At 35.5% G+C, this 7,395-nt stretch overlaps 1 long non-coding RNA gene across 1 annotated transcript; it reads left to right on the top strand.

The window, feature by feature from the left end:
* Positions 1-1,836: 1,836 nt before the first annotated feature.
* On the top strand, positions 1,837-4,046 carry LOC131936359 (uncharacterized). Its single transcript, XR_009386052.1, has 4 exons — positions 1,837-1,961; positions 2,487-2,613; positions 2,833-2,912; positions 3,140-4,046. It is a non-coding gene; the product is annotated as an uncharacterized LOC131936359 (long non-coding RNA).
* The last annotated feature ends 3,349 nt before the right edge of the window (positions 4,047-7,395 follow it).

The raw sequence follows: 7,395 nt of genomic DNA, 5'->3' as shown, positions 1-7,395 counted from the left end.
TATTTATCATTCTAGTATGGAAATATGATTAACATTCACTTAACATATTAATTGAAGCGTATATAGCATTTTAATATGAACATCTGAACATTCAGTGTACTTCATTGAAACATATTCACCACTTTTATTTACAAATATGATTAACATTCAGATTACAATTAATTTGTTTTAATGCTGAAACCATTAAATTCAATGTGTTTATTCGAGCGCCTGTGGATATACAATGTTTTTTTTTTTGTTTTGTCTTCTGGTACGTATACGAATACGTATAAATCAGAAGATTTTCCCACACGTGAGCAAGCAACATGTAATTGCCCATGTGAGAAACATGGGTTCTGCAAGTTTAAACCACATACTTGCATGGATTGGTCTTGCGCTTTATTTATTGTCATGGCAAAAGCCAGGTGTACTGGAAATTGTAAGCGTTTAAAATCAAACGGCATGTCTGTTGGTATCATTGGAATACGTGGCAACAACACATGTTCACCCTTGAATTTTCCAGTCAAAATAGTTGCTTCAATGATATTGTGCATCATTTTTTTTTACTGCGTCTTGTACCGTTGCACAGTCGTGGTGGATTTATATTTCTAAGGAGAATGATAGGCGCACCAAGTTTCAGACTTAATATATGCGGCGGTATACTTGGCAAATCCAATGAATTTAAGAATTCTGTCGGATAACTGACAACTTCGTCTTGATTTATCACAGTGTCTATTGACTTGTACGTTGTCTCTTCTCCTGGCATTCTCTTTTGAATGGTGAAATTCATGTCGTTGACATCGCTGTTTGTAGCAGCTAATACGGCACTTTCACTAAGGCACTGATGGTTTTCAAACTTCTGTGAGATATTTGTGAAAACCTTTTCAATTAAGTCGTCTTGACTTGATGTCATGTTGCAAAAGTTTTCTGGCAAGACGATATATTGTGACGATCTGTCAACTGCCATCTTCCCATTCCCAATATCCAGCAATTGTTTTGCGAAACGTTCGGCGGATTCATCATTTTGAAGTTGAACACGCATGTTGGTTTTCAAGGTTAATTTCTTTACATGTCTCCATAGAACAGATGATTTGAGACAAGCATTAAGCTCATCAGCCGGTGTTGAACGTGGTATAACTGGCAGAGTTTGTCTAAAATCACCCGACAATAAAATGAGTGCTCCGCCAAAGGGTTTTTTACTTTCTCGTATATACGAAGTATAGAGAAACTCTTGTAATCGTGCAAAAAAAAAAAATCGAGATTTTTACAAATCTCGACGTTTTACACCTCACTGATACGGAAAAACATAATTTTGCAATCTTGTCCGTATGTCTGTGTGTCTGTGTGTGTGTCTGTCTCTCTGTCTGTCCGTGTGTAAACACGATAACTTGAGTACCGTTACAGCTAGGTTGATGAAATTTCATGTATTTAATAAAATGGATTAAAAATCATGTCTATAGCCCGAGTTCCCATCCCCTGTTATTTTATATAAGAATATTCGAGAAAGTTTAGGGGAGATCACTCCCGGTTTATTTCTTTTCAAAACGTAAAGTTCACTGTCGTTGATTTTAACATGTAAATAAAAGCAGCTTACTATATTCGTCTTTAATAATGCAAAAGCTGATTTTCCTTTGCTTTTATATACATCGAAGTGACTGATGCAAGTTGTTAACTTTACTAATGGTGTATTTTTAGGGATTAGCCCGTAGTGACGAAACGAAAGTACAGACATTTTAAACTTGGCCGTACTGGCGAAAATCCCGCAAAAATATTTTAAAGTAATGAACAGCTATGGATCGTTGTTTATTTTACTTAAATAATTTGCGATGCCGGAACTAAATCCAACAGAAAACATAATAAATCGATTTGGTGGGAAATATTAATATATTTTTTGTAGAAAATAAAATAGATCTTGGCACTGATTGGTAAATTACACAATAATTAGAATCTACATCTAGATTCTAGATCTAGATCTAGAAGGGGTAAAACTATTTTAACGTATTTTATTCCCCGCTTCACGTTCACCTCCAGTTGAGCGTATTTTATTATTAATTATAGGCCTAATTAATATATTATTAATAATTTATTAGGCTTAGGCCTATTAAATTAATAATTTATTAATATGTATAACATTTTTAATTTTTTTTTATTGATAACCCTTGCCTTAGCTAGCATAGCACGGGTTGGGGTGCAGACTGCACCAGATGACACAATTTAAGGGGGTGACGCCAAGGCAAAAAAAAGCAAAATATAGGCCTACAGAAGAAAAATGTTGTTTTGCCAGTCCCATTAATGATTAATTAAAGTTAAATAGTCTTTTTAATTTTAAGTACAAATTGACAATTATTACCAAACGTACTAACTATAGAGAAAACATTGCTACATCCAAGTTCCAACTGTATTATTAACAGACTGAAGATAAACATCGTTACTTGGGTGACACCCGATCTAGCGATGCCATTGGGCCTTAGACCTAAGCACTTTATTTAAATTTTTGCTACTTTCAGGTTCTCTCAACATGGAGACAGGAATAAGACAGACACAGGGACAAAGATACCAACAATTTTTTAAACTTGAACACTGCAATCAACTGATTTACAACCCTCTGTATTCAAGTGGCTAGAGTACTACCATGTATGTTACTTTAACAGTTTGGGTTTAGAATATGCTTACAGTAGGTCCATTAACAGTTAATTGTTCAGATCCCTTTATGTGACTTCTGTGGGTGGGGGGACTATGCTACATTCTAAATTTTAAGTATTCCATTTAAGAGTGTAAACTAAATTAAGATATTAGTATCACTTTTAAGCACCATTTATAATAAAGTGAGCTGATCTTGTCATTGTTTTGCAGGTGTTTTGTGCTTATGGGTTTATGATTAGGCCTACAGTAAAAAATAAAACCAAGTGCTGTGATAGGTTGAAACAAACGAGGTATGATTGTAAATATGAAAGAATTTCCAATCTGATTTAATTAAAGTTAAAGGTGAAATTTATTGTACAGACTTTTGTAGGTAAACTAATTGCATTATAACAGTAAAAAATGTAACACTGAATAATAAAGCTGAATGATAAATTAAAAACCATTATGTAGAGCTGAACTGTTGTGATTGTATTTTGTTAATTTTTTTTTAATTTGTACATGTTAAGCTTCCTTTCAGGTCCATGGGGCTAATGTAGAGATCATGAGTATCTCTGTAGACAGCTCTTGACATCCATATTGTGTGGAGGATGTTGGATACTTTGCTGATGTGTCTTTTGATGTCCTCATCTGCTGTCCCATCTTCTTACAACAGATCCTAGATGTGTGAAGTGATCCTGCTCCGAAATAGTCATTTCTTGTGTCCTAAGTGGAACTCCTGTTTGTTGTTGATTCTTATCACTTCTGTTTTTTCCAGTTGATCATTAAGCCTATATTAAGAAGGTTCATCATAGTTTACTTAGCGTGAATTGGGCATGTTGTCAATGTGAGAGTATAGCATCCTCAATATCTAGACCTCCAGCTAAGTGAGGGTCCACTGAATTCCACCCTTTTGGTCTGATGTACTTTATTGTTGAAAAGCGTATAACATTTCTGTACTCACTGAAAAAGGGCTGGTTAACTTGTGGATAATCTGGCAGTTGGAGTCTTTGTAGAGGTGTTGGATAATATTGCTGAATTTCAGAGGAGTTTCTTAGCGATTGAATGTGCAAATTCAATTTTTTCAATAGGTTGGCTTTCATGTAGAGATATTCTGCTACGCAGTATTTGTTTATAGATATGTGTATCTATCTATATATATATGCATATATTTATGTTTGTGTGTGAAACTAAGGTCTAGTTACACACAGTCATATAATATTAAAAACTTGTTAGATTAAGATGTGTATTAGAGATTGTCTGTAGCCATCAAATTTTTATTTATTCTGGAGGTTGTATGTATTGATTCCATTTTGTCTAGTTATTGAGCACACTGAAATCTGCTAATATTGATTTATCTACCTACTTACTTGTCCACTTGTAACCTATATGATCTATTACTTAATTGTAGCATCAAAAGTATTCTTTTAATGTGAATAACATTTTTAAACAAGTAAACTATCACTTCTTGTTTGTTTGTTTTTTTGTAGTTCACTCAATGTCATGTTACAGTATAAATTTAAGTAGCCAGTTTGTGTACCTGTAATTTTCTTGTAGTGGAAGGGCATTAATCTCACAGTGAAGTAACCATTTCTAGCATTTACTATGATTTACACCAGTATTAGTAAAAGTAATTTAAGAGAATTGCAAATTGCATATTTTTATGCATCTGTATTGGAAGGTTAAAAAAATAAATAATTATGCACATTATCAAACTTCATATATATAGTTAACACATACATTAAAGTATAGCAAAGCAGTGACGTCGCTACGCCTCTGTAGCAAAGTGTATATGATATATCCCACTGACAAGCTTTTAAAAATGTAGGATACCAGCACAGGCGACAATGTCTCAATCACTAGTAAATAGGCTTGAAAGTACTACATGGACTTGCACAACTAATTGAGCTGTAATGTTGCAAGATATGTATGGCTTAATAAAAAGCAAGGGATTAATATATCAGTGTAGTTTTTATGTACGAGAGGTTTATGGGAATTAGGGCAAGTGTCTAATATCAGAAAGGGATGCTAGTTACGGCACTTCATGAACAACGAGAGCTTCATTTATGACAGGATTAATCAGGTTAATTTCAAACTTTTGCTTGGGGGGGGGGGTGATCACCTTTATTACAGAAGTAGGTGAGGATGTCAGATTTAGGGAATTTACAAGAGTACCCTAATGTTTGTTAGTAAACCGGTAATAAAATACTTTCTGGCTCTAACACCGATCTGGACTTCATGAACTTTATAAGTAGGTACTAGTTAGTTACACGTCAAGTACATTACTCGTTAACTAAAATAGTGTTTTACATGTTCTATATGCCGCTCTAAAAGAATGAGTTACTCCAATGCCAACTTTCTCAAGTACATCCACTCTGGATTTAGCATTCATTCTGATCTAGAAGACGTACTTCTGATGCAAGGTAAGATACAAGAATCTGACGAAGAAAAGTTTACTCGTGACCCAGAGAAAAAAAAATTCACCTGGTCAGCCTCATTCACAAATATTGACAAACTTTAAGCGATTAGCCCCAGAAACCACGATGACAATAGTACAGAAAACAATACCAACGTAAGTCAAAGCTCGGCAAGGTGGGATGCGATTTCTTTATGATGGTTTAATCAATTTCAGAGAGAACAAATACAAGAACAAAGTTTCTTCCAGACAGAGTTTCTTCCAGGCATCTCTTTCACCGCCCCCCCCCCCCCCGAACAAAGTGGAATTTATATAGAAAATATATACTTTCGACAGTGTCCGCCCCCCCCCCCCCGGAAATTGTTGTCCGCCCCCCCCCCCCAAAAAAAAAAAATCAAGTGCACCCCCGGAGAAAAAAGTCTGGAAGAAACACTGCTTCCAGGCATCTCCCCCCCCCCCCCCCCGAAGAAAGTCTACCGCTTCCCCACCCCCCCCCCCCCCCCTTGAATGAAACGGATTTATATTGAAAACATACTTTTACCAGTGTCCGCCCCCCCCCCTCCGGAAAATGTAGTCCCATCCCCCCTCCCCTAAAATATCAAGTGCCCTCCTTGAGAAAAAAAGAAACACTGGACAAGAATATGATGTATTTTCGATGTTTGCTACGTATTAATTACAAAGGTAGATTGAGAACAGAAGAAGGGCCTAGATCTAAGCGAAATACTTATTAAATGGATGACGAAATAAAATAATTTTTTGCTCATTTTGTTTCTAACTCGTATGTGTTTCAATGAATTCATAAGTTACATTTTTAATAACTGGCAAAAAGTCTTTTTCCCGCTCTTTAAGCCAAATGTAAATGAGATTCGCAGGCGCTTAAATTTGTAGCTCTTCGGGGAAACCTGCCATTGAGTATGCTCAAAATTCACATAGTTTTTCATTTCATGTCGATCGGATGAAAGGTGTAATAATGCATAAAGGACCCCCCCCCCCACACACACCACATTTTGTTGTTCACTTAATTTTGTGACCAAATATTGACCTAAGCCAAATCATGCATAAACGTGAAAAAAAAACAATAAATTAAATTATCTCAATCGTTTTCTGAAACTAAGAGAAACTAAATAACGTCACGCTTTTATTTTACGATTTTTACCCCCCCCCCCTCCACCACACGTCGTCACAAAAAACCAGACCTCCACCCCTAAAATGACGCCACTCCTCAGCCTACAACCCCCTTCATAATTGCTATTAAATTTTTCTTAAAACATCGATATTTTTCCAAATTCTTGTCAGACCTCTGTCAACATAGAGTATTTTGATCAATTCCTATTACAGTTTATTAAAACAGTTTTCTAAAATACGAAATAACGGCTAAAACTCGTTTTCTAAAATTGCTTTTTTATAATGCAAGAAGGTGACGTCACCATCTGACACCCCCCCCCCTCATCACAAAATTACGGCCGCCTCCCCCTACGAGTGTGACGTCATTTATGGACGACCCCCCCCCCCCCCCCCCCTTATACAAAGTTGAAAGCAAAACCAACCCATACTTTAAATTTACTAAACAATGCTTACAATCAACACCAGGGGTCTCCAAACTTTTCAGCCCGAGGGCCGCATTAACAATAAAAATCAGTTCGGGGGCCAGAGTTTTTTCCAGGCATCTCTTCAGGGAGGTAGAGACGGTAAACGGAAAAAAAGTCACAGGAAAAAAAAACAGAAAAAAAGTCACAGTTTTTGCTAGGAAAAAAAGTCACAGAAAAAAAGTCACAGTCGAAAAATTTTATCGGAAAAAAAGTCACAGAAATAAAGTCACAGAAAAAAAGTCACAAAAAATATTTTTAGAAATATTTTTATTAATTTGTTAAGAATTGTAAAATTGTGTATGTTTATTGTTGTGGGTTGTATTTTTTGATAGCATAAATTATTTATAGACGTTAAAAGCATTATGATTTATAACAATTGTAAGTAAAAATACTCTAAGATAATTAACACAACAATCTCAACTTTTGTTGCGTATTTAGTTAAATACGCGGTAGAAAAGTTAATTAAAGAAATTTAGGCACATTTTGCCGTAGGCTATTCTCTGGTCGGCCTCTCCTCAGTAGGCATTGTCCGAACATATTTTGTGTTGTTGACGTTATGCGTCAATGGCAGCCTTTGAACCTTGTGATAAATGTGGGCAGTAAGGGTGGTTGAACTAAACATAACTATTGTTGCCATGAGTTGAGGGCAGCAAGTCAGATGAACTTACCATTTCACTGTAATTTAATATTGGTATTTAAAAAACAAACACGATGAAAAACGTGGACTTTGGAGCATTCTATTAAATGCTACTAATCTTAAGTTTAAAATAATTACAATCTACATACTTCATA

This window comes from Physella acuta, unplaced genomic scaffold (genome assembly GCF_028476545.2).
Source record: "Physella acuta isolate Inbredline_101_S28 unplaced genomic scaffold, ASM2847654v3 ptg000176l, whole genome shotgun sequence".
Classification (NCBI taxonomy): domain Eukaryota; kingdom Metazoa; phylum Mollusca; class Gastropoda; family Physidae; genus Physella; species Physella acuta.
This window is presented reverse-complemented; position numbering and strand designations above follow the sequence as displayed.